Genomic DNA, 9,802 nt, shown 5'->3' on the forward strand with positions numbered 1-9,802 from the left:
TGTGTCCAACCCATGCCAGCATGGAAGGCAGACGTTAAGTGATGATGATGATGATGATGATGATGATGATGATGATGATGATGATGATGATGCATGTATGCATTCATAAATACATACATAAAGAATATGAGGAGCTTATTTCACTGGTGATCTAAATGAATAAGTATGCCATGTAAGTGCTATTGGTTGTCTGTTAAGTTCCAAGTTCACAGCTGAGGCTGGAGCTAGGGATCTGTAGTAGGCTTCTGAGTTAGCAGGTGTATATGTATATTAGAGGGAAAAAGACAATAAACAACACCAAGGCAGGATGAGTATCTCAAGTCATTTAGAATAGTGCTTCTCAAACTATCTCATGTGGTGTACCAGCAGTTTTTTTTTCCAGTGTGCCAGGGATTGATAATATTTCTTAGTAATTTTAATTTATACTGGAAGCAATATATATAATGAGTATGATAAAAGTTGACAATCTTTTTTATCTTATTTATTTTGTAAACAAATAATACAATATTACATAAGCATTTTATAATCTTAATCTTTACTAGTGTGAAAGGTGAGCCTGCTTCTTTGTCAGTTTATCCAGTCATGGCTCAATTGAGGACAGTGCCATGCACAATGGGGAATGAATATCCATATTATTCCCATACTTTGTATTATGACACTCATTGTTGAGAAGCCAGTCTCACAGAGGTATGTTGAAGGAAATGGGAGAAACATTTTCAGAGCAATTTCCCTAAGCTCAGGATATTCTGCTTTTACTTTGATCTAAAAGGAAACAAGTGATGTTGTAGTTTTGAAACTCTTCTTCGATCCTTCATCCCCAGCCAGCTCCGACAATTTATCCTTCATAATGACTCTTAAATCATCTTGCAGTGGAATAAACAGATTTCAGACCTATCTATTCCCTTTCTGTAGATCTTCTTCTGCTGGAAAGTAAAACTGAAACCGGTCAGACAGATTCATCAAGTGTTCTCTGTTGACATTTCATAGAGATGTAATATTAAGGTCTTCGCATGCATCAACGGTGAGTGTTGCTAATGGATGAAACATGTCATAACAATCCCTTGACACTCGATTCTTCCATGCTTCTTGCTTTCGTTTCTGTCCATCAATCTTTTCTGTCATTGTAAAACACGAAGCCATCATTCCCTGCATGGAGGTGTTGAGATCATTATAGATGGTAAAGATATTAGCCAAATAAGTCAGCTTGGCTAACCAATCCACATCTCCAAACAATTGTAACCAATATGGATTTTTGTCCCGAAGAAACTCAGCAAGACCGTTTTGTAGCTCAAACACTCTTCACAGGACTTGCCCCCTTGATAACCAATGTACATCGGCATGCAATAGTAGCTGTTTATGATTAGCTCCCATATTATCACATAATGCAGTGAATAGTCTTGAATCTAAAGCATTCGCCTTTACATGGTTCACAATTTTTACAACCTCACTGAGCACACTGCTTAGTTCTGTTGACATTTTTTTTTGTTGCAAGACTTTCTCGGTGAAGGAAGCAGTGCATCTACTTGCATTCTGGGGCATGTGCCTTAATCTGGGTAACCACTCCTGAATGCTATTCTATCATTGCAGCAGTGCCATCAGAACATACGCCTACACAAAACTTGAAATCCAACCCACATTTGTTAACAAAGTAGTCACTCACAGTTTTGAACATTTCAGAACTAGTTGTTTTTGATGATAGTAAAGCAGAGAAAAAGACTCTTCCTTCAAATCACCTTCATGTTCAAAGCACACATACACCATAAGAATTACCTGATTAACAAAGTCTGTATTTTGCTAATTTAATCTGTCCTTTGAGCTGATCTTCCATATCTTGTGCTAAACTGTGAATTTGTCGAGCTATAGTGTCATTTGAAAGTGGTACCTGAGCCACTTTCTTTGCTGCTGGCTCACCTAGCATTTCCATGCAGACATCTTGAATACAGCCTATCATGAGCATCTCACCGATTGTGTATAGCTTTTTAGCCTTAGCAATTCGAAGCGCTACTTTATAAAAAGCCCACAAAGCACAAGTATTTATGTCTGACACTTCAAAGATCTGTTTCTGACGTATGATGCTCTCTGTTCAACTTCTTGATGGTAACTATGGGTGACCAGCCTATTCACAAGGTTGCCAGATATTGCCACTCACCAGAGCTCCACTACCTCAACTCACTCTTTTTTTATCTCTCTACAGCACTAGAGTGGAGGCGCAATAGCCCAGTGGTTAGGGCAGCAGACTCACGGTCATAGGATCACAGTTTCGATTCCCAGACCAGGCATTGTGAGTGTTTATTGAGCGAAAACACCTCAAGCTCCACAAGGCTCCGGCAGGGGATGGTGGTGAACCCTGCTGTACTCTTTCCCCACAACTTTCTCTCACTCTTTCTTCCTGTTTCTGTTGTACCTGTATTTCAAAGGTCCAGCCTTGTCACACTGTGTCACGCTGAATATCCCCGAGAACTATGTTAAGGGTACACATGTCTGTGGAGTGCTCAGCCACTTGCACGTTAATTTCATGAGCAGGCTGTTCCGTTGATCGGATCAACTGGAACCCTCGACGTCGTAAGCAACGGAGTGCCAACAACAACAGCACTAGAAACAACTTCCTTCCTACAAGCGCAAACACTAATATAATCTTAATGCTACACCAGTAAGCTATGGTAAATAGAAAATATATTGTCAAATCACAAATATACAACATTTACTTACGCAATCACTACCACAGTCGGTGAGTTCCATGGTCCACGGGCCAGCTGATAAGTTGTTTACTGCAGTGCATAAGGCGAAATTACTAAAATTATGCCATTGTTTTTTTCTTTTCTGGAAACTCGCCACGTACCTGCAGCTGATGGCTCATGGACTGGCACCAGTACGTGGACCACCACTTTGAGTAGCACTGATTTAGAATATTTGTAGCTGTAAGGCATCCAATAATTAATTAACTAACTAATTAATTAATTACTTCAAATTCACCTTACTCTAATTGAATATTCTAAATGACTTGAAATACTCGTCCTGCCTTGGTTTGTTGTCCTTTTTCCTCTAATACATACACACATAATAGGCTTCTTTCAGTTTTCTTCTAGTAAATCCACTCACAAGGCTTTGGTTAGCCCAGGGCTACCCCAACAAATATATTTAATATTTTTTGTTCTTTTATTTTTAAAAGTTGTTTTCTCTTTTTCTCACATTTTTTTTTCTTTTCTTTAAATCCCTTCCTTCAAACACTCATATGTCGACACTGATGGGAGCAAGCAGCAATACATTTGAGTATATGTGTGGGAGGTTGGAATATGTCTGCGGATGAATATGCAGTCATATCCAGAAGTGTGTGTTTGTAAGTATATGCGTAGGTGTCAGAATCTGTTGATATGTGAGTCCTTAAGTGCTATTTATATGTGTGTGATGTATGCATGAAGTTATTTTCATGTATGTGTATTTAACTACATTTCTCTGTGCGCATTTGTAATATGCTTGCATTGTATGTACATTGATTGCAATGATGAAAAGTATATATATTTGTGAATTTTTGTGTGTAGGTGAACATATCTATGCCCGTATAGACACACACACACTTACATAATATATACTACATATGTGTGTGTGTGTGTGTGTGTGTGTGTGTGTGTGTGTATGTATATACCTGTACACATGCACACATGCATGCACACACACACACACACACACACTGAGGCATGCAAACACACATCTCTACCTAACTATGTACATTTTACTTCTAAATTGAATGTTGAGAGGTTATTGTTAAAATCTTCCTGACATGTCACAGTATTTATCTCACTGGAAACTTATCATAGTGGTAAAACACACATTACCGTTTCCATGGTAACTCCCCATTTCTGTGAAAATTTGACACATTGCAGTACCATGTAATTACCTCTGGCATACCAGGTCAACAACACTACCCACCTAAAAGTCTTTTAAATAAATGCAGCAAATTTAGAATTATAGACATCAGTTCTTGATTTTACAGTCACTTTTCTTTTTGAGCCAAAGATATGTTAACATTTCCAGTTAAAGGAGATAGAAGAGTGTGTTACAAATTTGATTATCAAATGATTTTTCGTATTTTCAAATCTGTGTACCACTGTGTATCAAAATATTGGTGTATAGATTTATGATCTAGGGAAACAGTTTTAATCATCATGCTTACTTCTCCATGATAAATGAACAATAAACTATTCATGCATATCTTTCATATGAAATTCCTGCAGATTTAGCATCTCCAGAATCACAAGATGTTCTAGACTAATGTTTATATTATAAGACTATTACAAAAAATATTTGTGATAAATAATAAGTACAATCTTGTTGTCAATCATTTGATATTAGCTTAGATGAAATGCAGTTCAGCTTTATACCCAGAAGAAATACCACAAAGCAAGGGAAATATTTACTTAATAGTAAATCACTATATCTGGCACTCAATGACTAAGAGATTGGCTTTTACAAAGTACCACTTTTTGTAATATGGTGGTGACAAAAAAAAAACTAATTATAGATTAATAGTATGTGAGTGCTCTGAAGGCAACTTATATGTGAAGTTAGAGTCAACTAGTAACAAATTTAGTGTGCTGGTAATGTTGCCTCAAGGCTCAGTCCTCAGTCCACTTCTATATATATATATATATACATATATATTTTACTTGTTTCAGTCATTTTAACTGTAGCCATGCTGGAGTACTGCCTTGAAGGGTTTTAGTCAAACAAATCAACCCCCAGGGCTTATTTTTTAAGCCTAATACTTATTCTATCAGTCTCTTTTGCCACACCATCATTAAGTTACATAAACATACCAATACCAGTTGCCAAGCAATGATAGGGGGCCAAACACGGATGAAAAGATGCATACACATAGATATATCATAGATATATACATATATATATATAGCCAGCCCACTTATGCGTACCTTTCCTTCATTGGACACTAAACTTCGCTTGCGAAGACCTGTTGAGGCAAGTGAAATCGAAATCGAACTAAATTCGATGACTGGCACCCATGCCAACGTCATCTCCTTCATTGGACACGAAACTCGGCTTGCGAAGACCTGTTGGGGCAAGCGAAAGCGAAATCGTGATGGCACCTGTGCCCAGCATCGCCTTTCTGGCACTTGTGCCCATGGCACGTGTAAAGACTTTCGAACGAGAACGTTGCCAGTGCCACTGGACTGGCTCTTGTGCAGGTGGCACGTAAAATACACCATTTTGAGTGTGGCTGTTGCCAGTACCACCTGACTGGCCTTCATGCCGGTGGCACGGAAAAGCACCCACTACACTTTCGGAGTGGTTGGAGTTAGGAAGGGCATCCAGCTGTAGAAACTCTGCCAAATCAGATTGGAGCCTGGTGTAGCCATCTGGTTCACCAGTCCTCCATCAAATCGTCCAACCCATGCTAGCATGGAAAGCAGACGTTAAACGATGATGATGATATATATATATATATATATATATATATATATATATATATATATATATATATATGTATGTATGTATACAAACAAGACGCCCTTCTTTCGGTTTCTGTCTACCAAAAATCCATTTACATGACTTTGGTCAACCTGACACTATAGTAGAAGACACTTACTCAAGGTGCCATGCAGTGGGAGTGAATCCAGGACCATGTGGTTGAGAAGCAAGCTTCTTACCACATAGCCACATCACTCATATACTTACATGAAACATAAAATACAGATTATAGAATGAAGAAAAAACATACATTATGAAAAACATTATGTAATGTCTTATCTTGCCAGCTATTTTAAGAGGCCAAACATACATTAATAACCATATTCAAAAGTGATATGTGCATGTCATAGATGTATGGCCAGTGACAAATCCAGATGAAATTGTTAAGTAAATTTGGAAGATGGAACCTAAGTTCACATTTATTTGAGCTTATTTTGAGCTTATACTGAGTATATTTCGCTTTCACCCACTCTCTCTCTCTCTCTCTCTCTCTCTCTCTCTCTTTCTTTCTCTCTCTCTCTCTCTCTGTATATATATATACATATATATAAATGCCTAGTTTAGAATAAAGGCAGTTGATGAAGGAAAAGTTCCATAAGTGGCTCATCTGTTTTCCTACGTGTTCATTCTGTTGTCCGTAAAAAAAAGTTCATTTTTTGTGCTTTATTTATGTTCCCGTTCCTTTTTTGACGTCCTGTACCCGGACGTCTATATATACATGTAGATGTAGGTATGTACATATATGTATGTATACATGCATATGCTCATATATCATTTGTATTATTATATATGAAATATACCCCACTCCACACACATGCATACATTCGTATATATTAGTGCTGACAAATGGAAGAAAGGAAACCCAAAACTATTTATCATGGAAATTTCATTCAGAATATCCATGCTGACTCCCAGGCTTTCTTTTTTAGAAGAGCAGGTATACCAACATTTATTCCATCAGTAGAAGATCTGGTTATAAACTAAAATATGGGGCCCCGCCGTGTCAAAACGGTAGAGGAGTAGGGGCCGAAACCGGACGTGGTTCCTCCTGATGATGTCTTGAGCTAACTGGATCCTAATCCACCAAGGGAAGGTATGCCAGAAGAAAGTAATTCAACAACGCGGGTTGATGAACCGTAAGACGTGTGGCCAGAACCTCCTGGAAAATAACTATAGCGAGGGACATTCCACAGTTGAATTAGAACAGTCACAAACAGTGAAAGAAGACATGCACCCAACACCAGAGCTGAAGACACCTCCAAAAGGAGGGGCCCCGCCACGTCAAAACGGTAGAGGAGTAGGGGCCGAAATCAGACGTGGTTCCTCCTGATGATGTCTTGAGCTAACTGGATCCTATAAAGGAGCTGTTGTGGTAGCAGACCACGAAACATGGTTGAAATTCCATTCCTAGTACAGATGATAGAAACACGCACACACACAGCTACAAGCACATACATACATACATACATACATACATACATTCGTGTATGTGAATAACACATACTCATACCCTCAAAACACACATACTAAATTGAAGCAAAGGTTCTAGGCTTACCTTGAAAGGAACAATTTGATTTAAGCTAAATAATTATGGTATAACTTTAGATAGATAAATAGATGGATGAATAGTTGGATGGATGAATGGGGCAGTAGGGAAGGAGATAGAGAGGGAGAGAGGGTGGGAAGAAGGTAGTTAGGTATAAATATATATTAAAATAATGGTGTTTAAACAGTTTTTTTGTTTTTTTTTTGCTATAATGTAGTATAGAATATATCTACAGACCAGTTTATATACATAATGCTTTCTCTACAGTTAATTTAAATACTGAATTACAGGTGAATTGTGTTTTATTGCTATACTGTTCTATTCAGTCTTTAATAGTGGCAGGTTTATAAGCAATATGTTTATGAAGTCAAAGAGATTACACAGTTGCTGATGAAATCTCAATTTGAGGACTAAAACATACCAGATCTGGCTATTCTCTGTTTTTCTGTTCATGGAAATATTGTATATACAGAAAACTTTTTTTTTATATCCATCAACATATATACAGTATAGCAATAAAAAGTTCTATAGATATATTCTGTAATACAGTATAGTAACAAAGCAAAACATTTGTAGTAACGCCTGCGCATGCGTAGTCTTACGCATGCGTAGAATTAATGAAACAAGCGTTTCCTGCTCAATTCATTCTCTTTCTCGCTGGCCAGCGATTGAGCAAGGACGTGTGTTTAAAGCTGTCTCTACATCTTTCGGTCTTATACTCGACAGCTCGTTATTCTCACCTCTAAAGATGTATAACTAAAGATATGTATGTTTATCACCTAAATAAATGTTGTTTGAGTTGTTTAGTCTGGAGTTCAGCGTTCCGTCTATTTCTTTAATTTTATAGTAGAAAGTCAGGTATACAATCTAAAGATGTATAACCCACTTTCTACTAAACATTAATAATTTTATATTCCGACCAACTAAGAAAGCATTGTATATACAATTTGGTCAATTTACTTAAGCCACTTGGGTTATACACCCAATTTATCAGAAGTTTCAGACTCATCATCATCTGAAATGCTAATAAAGTATCAATTAGCAAACCTCGTGAAAATCCAATCAATTAAAAATTAGATTGGTCGGTCAGAAAACAATATACTTTCAGAGTAGAATTAGGCTGTTGAGAAATGACTGCTTGGAGATAATACTAGTTTAACTGGTGGGGTTTCAGTATTTTTTTCCAATGTTTTCTTTTTTTTTTTATCATGAACTCCACTGCACCCAAACACTTCTAGAGATAAATGATCAAATAAAGGTTTGTTTGAAACAAATGAGTTACAGCAAATTTTAGAAGATTCTGATGAAGATCAATGGGAATTTGATCCGATGTATTCAGAAGATGACTTAAAGTGAATAGAAGATGAAGGGTTTCAAGTTAAAAGTGATATTGATGTGTCTCAAATGAGGAGGCTCTCTATCAGGTGATGGTAGCAGTGATGCAATATCAGTTTTAGATACACAGTTTCCCAGTTCCAGAAAATAATCTCAATTTTTAGGTGTTTCTGTACAGTAGTAGTTTGAGTCAAGTCAAACACTTTTTATTTGAGAAGTGTGTTTTTATGCATTCTGCATTTGAAACTCGGATATAGACATTAATTTCCCACTATGCTCAGAGTTGATAGGATTCAATACTCAATAACATTCAGTTTATAAGCAATACTCAATAACATTCAGTTTATAAGCAATATGTCAATGAACGGTTTTGGAGGGTTCACAGCTGCTGGTGAAATCTTTGTGTGTTTGTACATCTCATGATACACATATGTTTAACTGTTCCCTTATGTATATATGTATGTATGTATGTATGTATGTATGTATGTATGTATGTATGTATGTTAGTTATGTTAGCTAAAAAATCAATAGTTATATTCTTTAATACAGTATAGCTATAGTATACACACTCACCCACACTTATATATCCCTTTCCTGGCCTATGTGTCTGAGTTCTGAATATTTTCTACATTATCCTGGGAACAGGGCATCACCCTTCCGATAGTGCTGCCAGCTGACAACTCATGCTCCTTCAAAGGGCCAGATGAGATAATCTCTCTCATGCTGGTACTACAAAAGCACCTAGTATACACTGTAAAGTGATCGATAAACTGAGCAGAGGATATACACAGATTTCTCAAATTCCTTTATTCAACTGTTCTAGTGTTGAAATTATGACAAAAGCACTCAATATATTTTGTAAAGTGGCTCACAACAAAAAAGGGTATTCAGTCATAGAAATCAAGCCAAATGTCTAGCAATCAATCTATGGAAGCAGCAGCTCTCAAAAGAAGCTGACTTAGACAGTGACAACTCTAACCAAGCCATAACAGAATGGAAAGCAGACATAAAAATAATGATGATTATGATGATGATGTTTACATTATGGGGAAACTGTTATCCCAACATCCATAAAAATTCTCTGATAACTCGAGTCAAACTACAACAGGTAGACAGTATTCTGTCCTAGCATTTATAAGTGTTTGAATATCTATTATTTTTATATCTCTAGGTTGCTAAATTTTGTTCTATATTAATCATGTATGCTAGTGGTTTTCAAAGTTTACTTTATCATAGAATTTTTAGATGATTTTCCAAAAATCACAGAACTCATACGTTTATATATTTTACAGACCACCACCACCAAAATTTTAATAAAACATTAAATGATAGCAACATAATTTTTAGATAGAGATTTTATTCATAGAAGAAAAGAACTATAACAGTATATTACTTTGAAAATGATGAATACTATTTTTTTTTTTTTATTAGATATTT

This window comes from Octopus bimaculoides, chromosome 3, assembly GCF_046866305.1.
Source record: "Octopus bimaculoides isolate indiv1 chromosome 3, ASM4686630v1, whole genome shotgun sequence".
In the NCBI taxonomy this organism is placed as follows: domain Eukaryota; kingdom Metazoa; phylum Mollusca; class Cephalopoda; order Octopoda; family Octopodidae; genus Octopus; species Octopus bimaculoides.